This window comes from Felis catus, chromosome B4 (assembly GCF_018350175.1).
Source record: "Felis catus isolate Fca126 chromosome B4, F.catus_Fca126_mat1.0, whole genome shotgun sequence".
In the NCBI taxonomy this organism is placed as follows: Eukaryota; Metazoa; Chordata; class Mammalia; order Carnivora; family Felidae; genus Felis; species Felis catus.
Genome location: NC_058374.1, coordinates 106,054,995 through 106,073,813, shown reverse-complemented (window position 1 = coordinate 106,073,813; position 18,819 = coordinate 106,054,995). Strand labels below are relative to the sequence as shown.

General features: G+C 36.2%; 1 long non-coding RNA gene across 1 annotated transcript in view; it reads right to left on the bottom strand.

The window, feature by feature from the left end:
• The window catches only part of LOC123386664, a 161,301-nt gene that overhangs the window by 81,856 nt on the left and 60,626 nt on the right, over positions 1 to 18,819 (bottom strand). The window contains exon 2 of the long non-coding RNA XR_006600910.1: positions 10,570 to 10,638. This is a non-coding gene — a long non-coding RNA (uncharacterized LOC123386664). The remainder of the gene's footprint in view (positions 1 to 10,569; positions 10,639 to 18,819) is intronic.

The window sequence follows — 18,819 nt, the reverse complement described above, 5'->3', positions numbered from 1 at the left end:
ATGTTAAGCAGGAGCATGATATGATCAGGGATGCCTTTTGAGAGGATATGATCCAGGAAATGTGATGGGCAACATTAAAGGTTGAGAAAAAAATGAGGATACTGTTGCAGGAATCCAGGTGAGAGATGGTAGTAGCTTGAGTCAGTCACAGCTATGGTGAAAAACTGACTGATTTAAAGATTCGTAAGAGACTAACCACCCAGGACATGGAGATTGAATGGTTATGAGGGATGAAAAGGAGGAAAATCAAGAATAACACCAGAGTTTACGGTTGGGAATTGAGCAAACTATTGGCTGAGGTAGAAAACACAAAGAGAATTGCAGAGAAAAATGAGTGTATCTGTTTTGCCGTGTGTTAAATTTTAGGAGTTGGACAGAATAACATGTGGTATCCTACAGGAAGTTGGATGAGTATATGAGTATATCTGATGCTAATGAGAAGTATCTGGTTGGAATTATTTATTTGGAAATCATTAGCATATAGTTGGGAATTAGAGTCATGAAGTTGGATGCAGTTTTCAGGGGAATTCCGAACGCCCCCTCTCCAACAAGAGAGAAGAAAATGGAAGATAAAATTGCATTTCAAGTGGAAGAAGAACATGTAAGGACACTGGGTGAGAGCAAAAAAAGAAAGAAGCAAACCAAGCTAGTGTGGTGTCATGGCAGTCCAGAGAATAGACTGTTTCATGAAAGGCATACTCAACAGTAGTAAATGATGCCAAAAGAGACTAAGAACTATTCACTGCATTTTGTATAGCAGAGGTGGTAACTTTGACAACAGAAATATTAATGAAACTGTGGGACAGAAATCAGAAAGCATTAAAAGAGAAATGCTTTAGGAGGTTAACAAGCTAAGAAGGTAACTAGACAACACTTGTGAAATTTGCATCCAACGAGAGAAATAAGGAGGTGATTGGAGGTAGACAGTAGGTCAAAGGATAATGTTATTTTGCATTGTTTATTTAGTTTTAGAATAAGAGAGATAGTCATGTATATACATAGATTAATACAAAGGTAAGAGAAGCAGAGGGAGGAAAGGAAAAAGAGAGGGAGCAATCTATAGAACATGGTTCCTAGGACAAGTGGAAGGACTAGTCTCGGAAAGGAGTGAAAATCAGAAAAGTTAAGCATGTTTGTCATTTCAGTGGTGGAGAAGAGAAAATTGCAATTTTTACATCATCCTATTCTCATTAAAGTACGATATCTAGCTATCACCAAAATTGAAGGAGGAGATGGAGGGTCAGAGGTGTCAAGAAGATGGAGGTTTGAAATCATATTTTATAAAAATTAAGGAAAAGACTGCTGACTTGAGAAAACAAATAAACAAAAATGTTTGGAAACATTGTTAAGTAACCCATTGATGGGATTAAGGAGTTAAGGGATTATTAACTTCAAGAATGAGTAATTTCCTGTTGGAATATTCCTTCCTGGCACCAAGAAAAGTTTCATTATCATATTTAAAAATCTTACATTGAAACAGACCATTCCAATCACTTATATAGCTCAGGATTTGTTATAAAGTAAATGGCGAGTTACAGTGTACCAGAACCATTCCTTAGAATTCTCCTGCCTCTACAGGATAAGTGGCCTCTCACCAGCTCAAAAGATCAATCATAATCCTATTAGAAATATGGAGACAATTAGGGGTGCGTGGGTGGCTCAGTTGGTTGAGTATCCAACTCTTGGTTTTGGCTCAGGTCACGATCTCACAGTTCAAGAGCTTGAGCCCTGCGTTGGGCTTTGCGCTAACCGCACAGAGCCTGCTTGAGATTCAGTCTCTCCTTCTCTCTGCCTCTCCCTTGCTTGTGCTCTCTCTCTCTCTCAAAATAAATAAATTATGGAGACAATTATTTACCTACACAAATTCCTAATAGTTACTATGATGCTCTCCACTTTGTTCTGTGCTTTTTATCTGTTTTTCACCCAAAAGCTTAGAAATATATAAACTCTTAATTATCAAATGGTTAGAGTTAAATACAGATCTTGGCTTCAAAATGCCTGAGTTCAAACCCAAGTTCTGCCACTGAACAGTGGGTGATTTAAGCACCCACTGACCTCCTCAGTTGCTGACCTCCTCAGAACCTCATGCTTTCACTTGTCAAATGGGAAGAATAATCTCACAGGGGACTGTGAGGATTTAGTACATTGGAGGGTCTTAAATTGACACTTAATACATAGTAAGCTCTCAGTAAATGTAAATTATTATTATTATTATTTTGTTGTATCTGGGGGATAGGACAGGGGGTTATGTTACAGGCTGTGGCTGCTCTTCTCTGTAAACTCTTCTTCAGGGAATATATTTTAATTTGGGGTACAGTTAGGTCCAGCCAAAGTTCCACATTGTAATATTAGAGACTGTCCCACTAGTTTAAAAGGCTAAGGCTTTTCAAAACGGCTGGTTACTAAGAAAATCAAAAGGAAAAGTCCCGGAAAGTGGAGAGAGAAAAAATTAAATTGTTTTATTCCCATCCCATTTTTAAAATTAGATCCACTGCCTATCTTTTTCTGGAACCACTGTACTTGGGCCAGAGACTATTTTCAGGGCTGGGTTAAATAGCAAGCAGACCTTACTGCCTATAAAGCCTGGCAGACCTGGTAATGACTTACAGAAGGAGACCATGGTGCCTACTTGTCTGAATAATTTTAAGGACTTGGCAGATAATTCTTGAGGACTTTTTAATTGTAGCCCTCAGAAAGCTAGAAGACAGGGTAACGACCTTTGAAGCTCTCTTTCATTCTTGCTCTATGAGAGCAAATTCTTAGTTTACCTTGGTATGATATATTTTACATATAACGTGAATATGATTCATTCTAATTGGACAGAGCATTACTGCCAAGGATGGTCATCTTCTTTATAAGGAAGTGGCCCTGCTGTTGTTTAAATTAGCCTTTCATGCAACCACTAACTCAAGTCTAGTGATGATTCAAGCCAGAAACAGTCATTTTATTTATATGATGTCTTGCATAGAGGGCAGGCTAGTAAAAGAAAAACAAATCTGGAATGGACAATGAATTAAATCAAAGCTGCTTTGTACTTGGGACGTACCACAGTAGAGTACATTAGAGTCTATCTACAGAGGTTTATAATGACTCTGCCAATATTAATTATTCACCATGCCGCTTACCTATTTTCAAGGAACCCAGGCTAATGCCAGTAAATGTAATTCTCAGAGTAATACCTTCCAGCTGAATGATACAGAGCACAGCTTTTGCTGTCATGTTACTAGCTGAAAAGAGCATTTTCAGGGCAATATTTCAGTGGGTAGAATAAGTTCAGACAGTTCAAAAGTTCATAATAAACATACTTCATAACTCCATTCGAAATGGTGAAGGAAGGCTTAGTTAGGGAAATACTTATGTCTGATTCCATTGGGATGGGCCAATATGCACAGTGGATTAAATATAGTTAGCCTCTGTCTACTTCAAGCTTTCTTCTCTTGCTTTATTCCTATAAATGATTTCGCTGACTGAAACTGCATTTTATATCAGATGTAAAATAGACTGACTTGTTGGTTGGGTTGGCAAAAACAGGTTGCCACTTACTGATGGGAAACCAAAAGCCTGTTTTCATGAATGAAGTCATAAGTGATTTTGTTTGATGGGAAGGAGTCAGTTTGAAAATAGTATTAAAAAATACACTGGTTTTTTGATGGATGTTAATAACAGCATGAGAAAAAGTCTCTTCCTCATAATGTTATATTGCTTTATTCTATCCTCAGGATCTGGCCTTTCAAAATGTGATACATTTGCCAAAGCAGTGGAAAGGACTTGTACCAAAGAGAAATGCCCTGACAGTCTTGTCTTTGTTCATTCAGTGAAATACTGCGTGCATTAACTATGTGAATATGTCTTTAGATTTGGCATTTTTACAGTGGAAATAATAATAATAATGCTTTGTTTTCCTAAAGCCTTTGTCTTTACAACTAGCCATATTCAGGAGAGCTCTAAAATACAAGTGTAATGATTTTGTTTTTAAACATCTAAGCAAATGACTCTCTTCAGTTAACTTATTTTTGAAAACTTTATAACTCCTCGGCTCCTTAAAATATCTTGCCATTACTCTGTACGGTTCGAGTGGCTGGATGAAAATGTAAATGAAATTCATATTACATTTCCTGCAGATGGACTCTCACTCATCCTAACTGTATTACCTAATCATCAGGGAGATGCGATTCTTTGAGTCAGATTTGATTAAAACTGTAGAGAAGTCACTCCCGACAAAAACGAAAAACCATTTCCATGTAAAATATATCCTTGAGCTTACCATAGATATTAAACATGATATTCTGGCATTATTCTGGCATATGTTGGAAAGGTGTGTTAAAGTAAGACTGTATCTAAAAGTCAAGGGTAGAGGATGGGGCGCCTGGGTGGCTTAGTTACTTAAGTGTCCAACTTCAGCTCAGGTCATGATCTCACAGTTCATGAGTTCAAGCCCCACATCAGGCTCTGTGCTGACAGCTGGGAGCCTGGAGCCTACTTCTGATTCTGTGTCTCCTTCTCTCTCTGCCTGCCTCTCTCCCCTGCTCGCTCGCTCTCTCTCCCTCTCTTTTCCTCAAAAATAAATAAACATAAATTTTTTTAATAAAATAAAAGCCAATGGTAGAGGAAATAGGAGTTAATAAACTAAAAGGAACTCTTAGAGATAATTTAAAGTGCTTTTTTCATAAGATGGAAAAAATAAGCACTTTCAGGAGGAATATTAATGATATTTGAGTTTATTTCACAGAAAGAGATAATCTGATAATCATAACAAACTTTTAAAATACTACAATGAATCACTAAGATCTATTATTAATTTTAAAATTTTGGAACAGTGGAAATAATCACATTGTCAAAAGTTTTTTAGCATTAAAGTCTGTGCTGAATGTAGATGTAGGAAATGCCCATTTAATAAATGCTCCAATATGAAGTAAAAAGACCTACTTGATAATTGAATAGGCAATGACAGTGATACGAGTACTCAACACTGCAATTGTCCAGACTTTCATAGTCCAAAAAATATGAACATTTTGAAAACTCATGTTTTTCAAGTGTATGCAAATAGCTAAAAAGTTATGTCGACTAGAATGAGCAATCAGTCCATATTGTAGGATTTGTGAAAATAATCACATGAGTTAAAATATTTGACTGTGAATAATTTGAAACCTCCTACACTGACACTCTAGGTCAAAGCTATGATCAGTCAAGTGTTTCCAAATTACCATTGTATTTGACCCCAAATGTATTTTCCTGATCTTCTTTCCTAAGCTAACACACTGTGACTTACCAAGGCTTAGAGACATGATGAATATACACAAGCAAGACTGATCCCTGAGAGCCAACCAGGAAACATTTATCTTCAGGATTCTTTAATATGGCCAAGATTAAAAACATTTGTGACACAGTTAAAACCCTGTCAGTCACAACCAGAGAGGTAGAAAGAGGAAGAGGGCACCTCGCCAGCAATCACAGGAAGATGCTGTAATGTTCCCTTTCCATCCTGTTCAGTTCCTCTTTTCATCCCACCTGCCCCCATCCTTAGCTCCTGCCTCATTCGATACATAGAACCCTACTTGCTCTTGTACATGCAGGCATGGGTTAATGTAAATCGCTCAGACTAAAGACCCACAAAACAAAATACTTGCGTCCATTCTCCACAAGGATCAGAAGTTAGCAAGTTGTGTTGTTTTCAGGTAAAAAAAAAAAACGCTTTTTTCATATGTGTTTTCATATGTGGACTTGTGATTCAAGTCCACTGGCAATGAGATATAGGCATTAAATGCTTTGCAAATTTTTTTTTTTGAGATAACCAGTCAGGACAAATAAAAACTTAACACTTATTGTTTTATGTTAATTTTGAACATTGATAGTGAAAGGGAAAAAAATGCATACCACTCCCAAACAATACCATATTGTCTTTAGTTTGCTAATAACTCAGGTATTGGCTCTAGCAGAGGAGGTGAATTAATGGAATTAACTAATAATTACATTAATATTTAATACTATTTAAATACTTAAATTTTCTTTAATTTTTTTTTAAATTTTGTGATTTTAGAGAGAGAGATTGAGAGAGTGAATGGCGGAGAGGGAAAGAGAGAGGGAAGAAGGGAGGGGGAGGGAGAGGGAGAGAGACAGAGAGAGAGAGAGAGAGAGAGAGAGAGAGAGAGAGAGAGAGAGAGAAACAGAGAATCTTAAGCAGGCTCCACACTCACTGAGGAGCCCAACTCAGGGCTCGATCCCATGGCACTGGGATCATGACCTGAACTGAAATCAAGAGTTGGATGCTTAACTGACTGAGCCACCCAGACACCCCAAATTTCTTTAGGCTATTTCCTGCATGTTATCCAGGTACATATTATGGATTATTAGCAAATAAATGTGTGCATCAACTAAAGGCATAGCACTATATTAAACACAACATAGAATACAGGGAAGTAGATCATACATTCCACACCTGCAAGTTTTCATCTTCTTAGGGAAACAAAATACGTCCATGGGGAAAGTAAAATAGTAATTATATATCGATAATGATGAATATAAACATTATTTCTTATCTTACCTGTATACAAATATGAAACATTAATACTATGTAGATACTATGATAGATATTAACATTATACACAGAGGGGAAAAAAACATTATACACATAGGAGATTTAAAATGTAAAATAAAAATGTGAGGACTTATGTCATTTGTTCCAAACAAATTATAAAATTTAACAGGTAACTCAATTTTCTGAGAAGGGATGTACACATTTTCTGTCTCTTACTATTGTTCAAGGATTATAATGTTATTAATATACTACATATATGAATATTTATGTCTGAAAAGGCCATTAGATGACTCAAAGTATTTCTGGGTTTGGGGGGTTTTGTTTTGTTTTGTTTTGTTTTTCACATCCAGCATGGAGCCCAGCCTGGGCTTGAACTCACGAACATGAGTTCAAGACCTGACCTGAGATCAAGAGTAGGATGCTTAACTGACTAAGTCACCCAGGACCCCGAAGGTATTTCTCTTAATGTAGTAATATTTGCTTGAGGGATTCCCAGTAAAAATTAAAAAAAAAAAAAAGAGAGAGAGATCTTTCTTTAATTTTTCAGTTAATTCATTTACAGGTTTTTTTCTTTTCCCCCCTTATCTACAAAATACACATAAAATTCTTAATTTTTTTTAATTGGAGCTACTTCTGGGCTTAAACCTTAGAGTATACTATTGCTGATTTACTGACGCTCAGATTCAACACACAACCTCTGTTTTCTCCAACTACTTTTTCTCCAACTGATGTGTATAGAGCTCCTTCCTTGGAATCACATTTTTAACAATCCTGCCCGAATTCTGAGTGCCAAATTGCCTTTCCTTGAAGAATGTCTGAGGTCTGTATATGTAAGATAAGATAGTGGAAGATGACATAGTCTATGCAATTTGTCTACAGAAATCTTCACCAAATGATCAATGACCACCTCTAATGGAAATATGGTTTCAATTCTCCCTTTGACAGATAGTCTAGCCTACACTCCCAAGAGATATGTTTTCCCTGTCAACCTTTTTTAAAAAAGTGTATGTGCTGGTATTTGGGGCCAATTTAACAACTGTATTACCCTGTTGGTGTTATTCCGAAGTACCACATCTGCTTTCATACAGTTTGTGTTTTTCCTATAAGTGATATATATAGTCTTATACTAGAAAGCATTTTCAACTCAGATTTCAATGTGGTCATTGCAAATCGGGAAGGAAAACATTAGAAGAATTCAGTGTGCCTTCTTTCACTCCTAAAAACTGCTATGTATCAACAGTCATGCAGATAATTTAGTGTAAGTTGGTTAATTGTTTCAAGAGAATATAATGGTCCTATCTTTAACTATGACAGAATTCAATCAAAAAGATTTAAGGTCATCTGTTATGCTGCCATAAATCACTCCTCTCCTACTGTCTCTCAGACCACAGCACTCAAGTATTCAATCTGACAATCAAACTAGCTAAACCAAGAATCAGGTCCTGCCTTAACAGGATTCCAGAAATGTTATTGCCCTAGGACAGAGGATTCTGGTTATGAAAAATCTTCAGGTTATTGTTGCTGTCTTTATGGCTATTTATCTTGCTTTATACCTCAGCACCTGCACGTCACTCGTATCTGTCTGGAATTGTGATTTCTCTTCTACTTTCCAGCTGTCTAGACTTAGAATCCTCTCCTTATTCTATTTGTTGATAGTCACTTCTCTCTTACCTGGGAAGAGTTCAAAACTGGAATTGTATTTTTAGAAATCAAAGTTAAGGATATGATTTGCACCATTCTCACTCATTCTCAGATATAGCACAGTTTCATTGAGGGAAGGTATCTAATTTAAGGGAGCAACAAGGTGGCTTGTTATTAAGTTGTTTTTTTTTCAGTTGTTTATTTGTTTCTGTGCATGTTAAGAGTAGATGACCAACAGGATGGGTATAATAAATGTAATAAAATGGCTGAATTAATTATACTAGTGTTGACATGAAAAGAAAGATTATCATTCTTCGTATAAGTGATATAATCAATTGCTGTTTATTCAATAGTAGTTAAATCTTCCATAATATTCCTACCTAATCATTCAACTTCTCTCAGATCATCTTCTTGTTCTCAATTGTTCATGCCTCAATGGCTACAGAGATAGTAGTCAATATACTACACCAGTGGTTTCTCAAGTCTAGCTGTACAAGAGTCACCTGATAAGGTTTCTTAAAAATTGTCAAATGGTTAGAACCTACATCAAATCAGCTAAGTCAGAATTTCTGTGGGAAAAATATAGCTACTGATACTTTTAAAAGCTCCCTGGGTTTGACAACTGGTACTCTACCCAATAGACAGCTCTTGCAGCATATATGACACACCCTCAACGGAGTTGTCTCTCTGAAAACAGTTTTGAAAAAATGTCCATGGGACACCTGGGTGGCTCAGTGGGTTAAGTGTCCAACTCTTGATTTGGGCTCAGGTCATGAGCTCACAGTTGGTCAGATTGAGCCCTGGGTGAAGCTCTGTACTGACAGTGTGGAACCTGCTTGGGATTTTCTCTCTCCCTCTCTCTGTGCCCACCCACCCCCTGAGCTCCCTCTTGCTCACTCTCGTGCTCTCTCTCTCTCTCTCTCTGTCTCTCTCTCTCTCTCAAAATAAACATTAAAAAAAGAAAATGTCAGTTATCACTGAGAAATAATCTGGATGAATTTGTTGAAGCATGAACTCTGGAGTCAAAAGAAATATGCATTCAATTTTGGCTCTCCTGCTTACTAGATATGTAACCAAGAGCAAGTAACTTAATTTCTGAGAGTTAATTGTATAGAGGTGTTGGAAGAATTAAATGAGATAATGCAGGTAGGCTCAGCAAAGCACCCATCAGAAGGCATTAGCCAGCAAATTAGAGATGGTGTAATGTCTATACTGTGAGGTAAGAAACAGATGTAGTAGAAGGAAGATTCCAGTGATGACTGTTGGGTGAATGGGAAGCTTAGTATGGATCACAAAGTATGTGGCGAAATTTTATATAAATAAGTTTAACTGTAGCTGTGTCTACATAGATTGATTGATCAATAGGCTAACTATAGTGACAAGTTAAAGCACCTGCTAAATTGCTATTTTAACAGAATTTACCTCTCAATGTCAAGGCTTTCTATATTGACTATGAAGCATATTTTTCCATGATTTTAACCAAAATATTTAAATTTCACTCTTGTACAAGGATAGAATTTTGGCCAAATGTTACCGGAAGGGTAACCAGCCATCCCAGTTTCCCTGGGACTAAAAGGTTTCCTAAAACAGAGGACTTCCAGTGCTAAAACCACAATTATCCCAGGAAAACTGGGATTGTTGGTACTCTAGATGCTTATAATCACACTACTGTCTCCTTATCTTAATCCAGTTTTTTCTATATAAAGTACCCATTATCCAGATCAGCTCCATCCAGATCCTGGCTATGTATCCTACAGCTGAGCCACACATGTTTTCTTTTTTATTATTTTATTTTATTTTATTTTATTTTATTTTATTTTATTTTATTTTATTTTATTTTATTTTATTTTATTTTATTTTATTTTATTTTTAATGTTTATTTTTGAGAGAGAGAGAGAGAGAGAGAGAGCGAGCACAAGCAGGGGTGAGGGGCAGAGAGAGAGGGAGACACAGAATCTGAAGCAGGCTCCAGGCTCTGGGCTGTCAGCACAGAGCCCACGGTGGGGCTGGAACTCACCAACTGCAAGATCATGACCTGAGCCAAAGTTGGACACTTAACTGACTGAGCTACCCAGGTGCCCCACATTTGTTTTCTGATTTCTTCAGCTGCATTTTTGAAACTTGTAAAGATTCTTCCCATGGTTCTTCCTTTTCTAAGTGAAGCTGAATTAATTTTTGTCACTTGCAACTAAGACTCTTATTAAGATAGCCAAATCAACAAGGAGAATTCTTAACACTATACTTATTATGCATTATCTAATCTTTTCCCTTTGACTGCAAGTATGTTTTATGAGGCAGTGATGTCAAAGGGGGTCTCTGCACATAGTAGGTGCTCTAAAAGCAGCTTTTTGGTGACTAAATCAATTTTCTCATTCAGGAAACTTGATACTCACCAGCCAGTGCAGGAACAGATCTGTGAAATATCTTCATCATGGCAGGAGGGAAAATCAGGAGCAGAGATGCTGAAAAACAGCCGGAGAAACTCATTATGTATTTAAAACCTAGCTTCTTTTAAAATAAGAACTAGAATTTGAAGACTTAGAAATGGCCATGGAAAAACTGAAAATGTAATGCCCCTGTAAGTAAAAAGTGGTGTATTTCCAGGTGTTAGAAAGATTACAGGAATGAATAATAACTGAGACAATCAAAGAAGCAAGCTTTTCAAGTTGTGGTTCTTTCATTAGTTAGAACACCCGCTACCTATGCCATTTACCTCCCCAGAGTATTATCTAATCATAAATTCCTGCAGAAATACATTTAGCCATCATTTGTTATTTTTTACCATGGAAGATATTGTCTGCCCCTTAGCAGTGCTCTATCTTTTTCAGACTTATTTGTTCTCAGACTATTTGTTTTTTTTGCAATGTTATGGTTCAATGTCTAATCAAGGTTTGTGTTTGTCAGGTCACTTTTATTTTTAAGCTCAACCTTTCAAAAGAAGAATGTCAGGACATTTCCACTTTTAACTTCTTTCAAGGCTCACAAACTATTGGGAGTTTCTGGATTCTTTTCTCCTTTAGTGAGTTTATTTTTAATTTGCTCATATTGTTTCAATTAAAAATGCTTACACTTTTTTTAAAAAATTGGACAGTATATCTCTTAGTAGTTAGCCAGATGAAATCAAGAAATCCATGATTCATTCCTTTCCCCAGTGAAGACTGTAAAACAGTGTAAACAGCAAATGTAGAGTGCAAAGATGCTACTATTGCCATGAGAGAAGAATGTTAGATTTTAAGGGGCAAGGCAGCAGATATGAAAACTAAATATATATTCTGTATTTTACTTTATTAATAAGACATCACAAAATTAATCCAATCCAACTGCTATAATACCCTAATAAATTATCATGCATTCATCCTGGTTTTAAAATAATCTGCATAGCTACTATTTTACTCACTCAAAATTATTACTCTCCTCTCTTCCCTCATTATTTCCTTCCTTCCTTAATGATTTGAAGAGCCACTAGATAGCCCCGATCAAGGAAGGAGAAAGGCCTGACAGGGGTTGAGGTCAGGGAGGCTTCCAAGTGGGATAACAGGCCACTGGGATTGGGAAATTGAACAAAGAAGCAAACAGAGATTTTCACAGAAAAAGAAAGAAGTTATATATAGGAAAAGGGGAAAACCTAGATAATATAGATACATATGCACTACCTCTGGACATTAAGAAGCTCTGGGAGTAGTGATACCCCACTAGCAATCAGCATATGCATCAGTGAGATTTACCAGGGCTCCTTGCATTAAAAGCTAGTTCCAGGATTAGGGCATGAACATTACAGAATAAGCCTAAAATGTGTTAATCCATAAATTAAGGAAATGCACAAAAAATGATGTAACCATGTTGGACATACACAGAAGTTTGCTTGAAGGGAGTCCCCAGTGGCCAAAATTGAGACAAGTCAGTGTCAGGAGACTTAATGATATATCCTATCGAATATAATGAAATCTACACATATGCATTAAAACAATTAGCAAAGTGTTCCATATAGTAAAAACGACAACTTATAAACGTAGAAGAAATGATAGAATTTGAACATTACCATTTGTCAACTGCAATCATAGTAATTAATTCAGGCAAGAAACATCAACAAAACTAGCGAGTGAAAGTGGAATGAAGAATGGGAAATTTACGTTGTGTAAAGTATCCCCTGGCAGAATACACATTAATTATAAAAGAGAAAAGAACAGCTTTACAGTGAAGAAATCTGGAAGATATCATCATATTTAAGTGATCAAACACTACCAATGAAGGGACAAAAACAACCCAAAGTGCCATTTGATGGAATACAGTGAAAAGGGCACAAAATTCCTACTATGACATTAATAGACTAAATCTAAAAAGGAAACACGAGACAATGCTAACTCCTCCAAAAGAGTTGACCTGTAATTTTAAATGACTTATGGTCAAATAAATAAATAAATGACTTATGGTCATGAAGGTCAAAGAAAGGCTGAGGAAAATTCCAAATATAAGAGGACTAAAGAGACATGACAACCACATTTAACATATGAAACTAAAGACACTATTGTAACAGGTAGTGAAACTGCTTTATGAATAAACATTTTTGGGAGTTTTCTGTACTATTCTTAGAAGTTTTCTGTAAGTTTAAAATAATTTCCAAAAGAAGAGGCTCCAACTTCACATTTTGCACACAAGGAAGTCGCAAAGGGGAAATGCCTGCCCACGTCAAAAAGCCATATAGCATCTGCTTACGCACTGCAAATCCAAATTACCATTCCAGTATTTTTTCCACTCTTCCCTCTGCCCTCAAATAGAAAAAATAAAATCAACTCATATGCTCAGGGGCTTTGTTTTCTACCCTGCTGGGTCCAAGTGCCTACACTTGTGGCAGGCTCCTATTTGGGGCTCAAAACTACACGTTGGTTTACGGAATTGCGTCATACGGTACAGAAATACTGCATCAGGGAGTATTTTGTCTTTCACTTATACTCTTCATGCTTCAACTTTCATTTCAAAATTGGTATTTCTGATTATACTCAAACAATAAAGAGAAATGCTCTGCTGCTCTCAGTCCAAGCAACCTCTGAAAACTAAAAAAAAAAAAAAAAAAAAAAAAAAAATCCAGTGTTTTACAGGAAGCAGAAGTAGATCGTGTAAACAGCAAAATGGATTATTGAGTCTTCTCCATCCTCATTCCCACTTCTAAAGACTGTGCCAATCCATTCATGTACTCAATAAATGTCACTCTTTGCCCTTTACAATCCACAGTGGCCTCCAAAAGTGAGTCTAGACAGGTTAGTTTTCTTATTTCTTCACGGAGAACAATATCTAGCAATCATAGCAACTTACAAATGCTTTATGCTAACTCTTATATAACTGCAAAACCAAAACAAACTCATAAATTAAGCATGTAAAAGACTGCATAACCATTAAAATTCAGTTAATAACATCGTTTAGTGTCATAGATCATGTTATATTCCTGACACTATATCACCAATTTTGAATTTTAAAATAGAAAGGTGTATTTATGAGTTTAATTGGTTGCCTGTCAACTTGATTCTTTAATTTGGGGCAAGAGAGGCCATTTATCCAAAATACAAATGCTGCTTAATGAAAATTTTTCTGATGAGTATGATTGACGATGGTAATTTACTGATTCATTCATTCATCTAACAAATATTTATTGAGTGTCAGTCACGGTTTTAGGTAATGAAACTATTGCAAAAAAAAGTATATACAGAAATAGAATGTGATAAAGCAGCTGAATATGGTACTATTACAGGGTCTTTTTGGGTCCACCATGCTTATAGCACTCACTTTTATCAAACTTATTGCAGGAACCTTATTAACACAGTGTTTCATTAAGTCGGTTGAGCTCCATTTGTGGGGGGGGATTCTATTTTAAGCACAAAAATAAATCCTTGCTTATCCTTATAGTCAAATTTGGACTTAGTAATGGTATATATATGGCATAAAGTATGGATGTAGCGTATTCATACTTTAAGTTCAAGTATCTGACACAAAGCTTAACAGATTATTGACAATACTTATTTTTTTATTCTTTTATTCATTTTTTTTAAGACAGAGACAGAGCACAAGTGGGAGGGAGAGAGAGGGAGACACAGAATCCAAAGCAGGTTCCAGGCTCCAAGCTGTCAGCACAGAGCCCAACACAGGCCCAAACTCAGGAACTGTGAAATCATGACCTGAGCCAAAGTCAGATGCTCAACCAACCAAGCCATCCAGGTGCCCCGCTAATATTTATTGAATTAAGTAATGAAGGAATGAACAAATAGATTCTGTGTCTCTCCAAGCACTCTAATTTCTTAATTAGACTAGTATATTTAACCAAACTGAAAAGCTGTCATCATATGGCTATTTTTGTTAACATTCGCACATATAAGTGAGGAATCACATTGCTATGTGGCTGCTATTCTTGTGACTTTTGAGACATTTTTAAGGATACAGGAAATCTCAAAGTGTTACTAATTTACTTGGAATTAAAAGGGATTTGTCACTGGATGGGGCCACTAATTTTAAAAGATTCTTTCCATGATTTACCCAAGTTGACTTTTTAATTTTTTTTCATTCCTTTCTTTTGATGCCAAAAACCACACAAAACAATCAACCCAGAGGGAGCAGAGTGTTCAGAATTAAAGCAGTCATAAAATCTTAACAAAATTTAAGTTAAAAAGGAGACAGGGGCACCTTGGTGGCTCAGTCAGTTAAACATCCAACCCTTGATTTCAGCTCAGGTCATGATCACACAGTTCATGGGTTCAAGCGCCACACTGACAGCTGGAGCCTGCTTGGGATTCTTTCTCTCCCTCTCTGCCCCTCCCTTGCTCACTGTCTCTCTCTCTCTCAAAATAAATAAACTTAAAAAAAGGAGACAATAACTGATGATATTTTAAAGCCTAAAATAAATTATTGCCTAGTTTAAAGAGAAACATTATTTCAAAAGTAGATTATGTGTTTCATATCAGGAAATCAATTCTCATGTATATTAGTCATAAGACAAGTAAAAGACTTTTTTTTCTATCCTGATAGTTCACTTCATTAAAAAGAGAACAGTTTCCAGAAGAGGTTATGGTTTTGAAAAATAAGAATGGTCTCACTTTAGGGCTCCATCTGATCTCAGACAGAGTAGAACCAATGAAGTGGATAGTTTCCAAAGAATACTAATCAGATTTGTATATAAACAGTGTTGCACTCCAATTTCTGGCAGTTTAGTGACCAAACATGTTACTGGAAGTACTATAAGTTCCTTGGAAGTGTTGGGGTGGGGGCAAGAGGGGATGGGTAGAGGAAGCTTTTCTTCCAGTGGGAATTACAAATGTCCAAGGTGAAGAGATAAAGTTGCACTTTATCTGTTCCAATGTGTTTTTGTAAGTATCAACCCCCATAATTCCATCCTGTAAGGGCTCAATTTATGTAGACACTATATTTTGATGATCAAAGCACAGGATTTCTGCCTTCCTCCCTGATGTTGTTACAAGTGGTGAAGTTCGAGTAGGAGGGGAGTCACTTTTCATGGTTTGTTGTACTTAAAATGCCAGTATAAACTCCAATGCAAATTTTAGAAATCAAAGTCATGTTATCTTTTCCATTTGTGATATCTACGTGTTAAACCAAGTAATTCTGTAAGTTAACCTCTTGAGTCACTGAATACTGATTGTGTGTACTGCGTGTGTGTGTGTGTGTGTGTATGTGTGTGTGTGTAATACATTTAATAAAAATGATTTCTTTTCCTCACAGGATCGTGGAACCAGACCAGCCCAAACTCGTCACAGGTGCAGAACTAAACCAACAATGGCAGATGGTTGTCTACTTGCTTCCTTTTCTTTTTATTGTTTATTCCCTCTTTTTTTTTTTTTTAATTTTTTTTTCAACGTTTATTTATTTTTGGGACAGAGAGAGACAGAGCATGAACGGGGGAGGGGCAGAGAGAGAGGGAGACACAGAATCGGAAACAGGCTCCAGGCTCTGAGCCATCAGCCCAGAGCCCGACGCGGGGCTCGAACCCACGGACCACGGGATCGTGACCTGGTTGAAGTCGGACGCTTAACCGACTGCGCCACCCAGGCGCCCCTGTTTATCCCCTTTGTACTTTTACAAATGTACTTTTCTTTTTTTTTTCAGCTTTACTGAGGTACAATTGACAAAATATTCTATTGGATTCCTACTACAAACATACCCAAGCAATTTCTAGAAGTAGTGAGATTTTACAAAGTGTTTCTAAACTACTTTTTGAACAATATATTTACTTATTTCCACAAACACATTTATTAAGCTTCTATTTTGTGTCAGGTAGATTCCTATGTGTTCTGCTTCCTCTCCCAAAAACCAGGAAATCAAACAAAATTTATTTTTATTTTCTCATTCCAAGAAACTTCATAACAAATTTTCATCCGATTATAAATTCTAATCAGAAAGTTATGTAAATGTATTATCATGGTTTAGGTCTTAACTACAAAGGAGTTATAGCTCTAGTGAACACTCAAAATACTTTGGTAGCATATTGGTGATTTTTAAACTGAAGAACACAAAAATAAAATTATACCAATATTTCCCTTATCAGACTATCTTGTTATTCGACCCATGGCCAGATTATGTAGATATTGTATCTTTTACATATGTATTTTTAAAATCCAATCTCTCATTTGCTTAAATTCAGGTTCTCACCTAGATAAGCACAATAGCTACCTAAATAGTTTTCTGACAGCCGCTTCACTATATTTCACACTGGTTCTGCCAGTGTCACTATCACTAAAAAAAAAAAAAAAAAAAAAATGTTACTTTTATAAAGTGCAAACTCAATCATAACACAGAAGGAAGAAATGGTCACGAGCTAACAATTTTTGAAGCTGAGTAATATATAAATCAGAGTTCATTATAAAATAATCAGGACTTGCATATATGAAATTTCCAAAAAAGTAATTCCAAAACATCCTTACCACTATGGGATGAGATAGTAACAATTTCATATTACAGACAGTTTCTCAGATATATATTAATGTTAAAACCTTTTCAAAGAGTCAAACAGAAACAGGTATTTTGTATCCCCATTTAGATTTCTAATGGCATCCTGGTCATTCATATTAGTAAATAAAATTTCAACTTTTCCCTGGAGAAAAATTAATCACTGAAGGGAAAATAAGAATAGGGAAGAACAAGCAAAATCATAAGTCAAAACAGAGTTTCCATTTTATCTCAGTCCATGTGAGCCTTGAAATGAATTATGTAACTTTTGGGAACAGTCTCCCATGCATCAAATTATAGTTCTTATTTATTCCAAACACCATTGAAAATTCTTCCCCCAGTGGCATCATTATACAAGTGCAAGTTGTAGTTAAATAAAACAAAAGTGAAACACAATTTGGTAAAGCAATCTGAGCAAAACCTTGCAATTTGGCACATGTTCAGGAGATGACTAAAAGGTATTAGGAAGAATAAATCAAAATTCTGATAATTTTGCTCAACTAGCACCTACAAGCTCAACCTGTAAGAAAAAAATATATATATATATATAAAATTAATTTTGACAAACCTTCAATGATCTTTCATTAAGCTGGTTTTGATGACCTTAGAACCTCGTGAGTTTACTGAAGGTAATTAGTAATAATAACAGACTTTTAATTTTTGTCTTGCCTTGCACCCAGTGCCCCTTCTAGTAATAACATCTTAAATCTTCTTTAAGAAACAATCCCTCCTCAACTTTTAGTACATGAAGTTCAGGTGGGACCAATACTACCCTCTCCTTGATGGAGGTTTGGCCAATCAGGCCAATCAGTGAATTCTACCCACTGGTTCCAGCAATCAGTTCAAGACAACATCTATCTCAAGTCAGACTAAAATTTGTGTAGCAACTACTGGGAAAAAGAATGTCTCTTTCCGCTGAGGTTAATAAGCTCTAAGGATATGAATCTAAGGCTATCGGAAGTTACCCCCATGGAAAAGGTTTGGGAGATCGGAGTGTTGAGAAAGAGCTACATTGAGAATAAATCCAACACAGAGGGAAGCAAAGAGAAGAAGTTAATGATTATATGACTTCATTGAAGTGCCTGAACTTAGCTACTAGACATCCCCGGACTCTCCTATTCTATAGACCAGTGAGATTCTGAGTGAGTTTGGTTTTTGTCCCTTGCTAACAGAGTCCTAACCAATAAATTGTTCCATGGCTTTCTATGTCTTCATTTTCTTATCTGCAAAATTGATATAATAGCAGTAATATTACTGCTGAGAGGAGTTGATGAATTAATACATTTAAGGCCTTATTACAGTACTTGCATATAGTAAGTGCTCAATATTACAAATAATCATTACAGTTGCTATTATTCTTTAAATGTTTAAATTTGATCCACAAAACAACAACTAACCCACTATTTTGTGCCTTCTGTTTTCCCTTAAATCCTCCACACTTTTACTCCTTTTCTCACTCTCAAATGAAGGCCTGGCCTCATGTTTCACAAGAAAATAGAAGCAGTCAGAAGATAACTTTCTTACTGTCTTAGCACCAAACCTAAAATCTTACCTGCATTTGCATGCTAATATTTATTTTTTATTTTTATTACATTTTTTAATGTTTATTTATTTTTGAGGGAGTGGGGGAAGGGGGGCAGAGAGAGGAGGAGACAGTGAATCAGAAGCAGGCTCCAGGCTCTTAGCTGTCAGCACAGAGC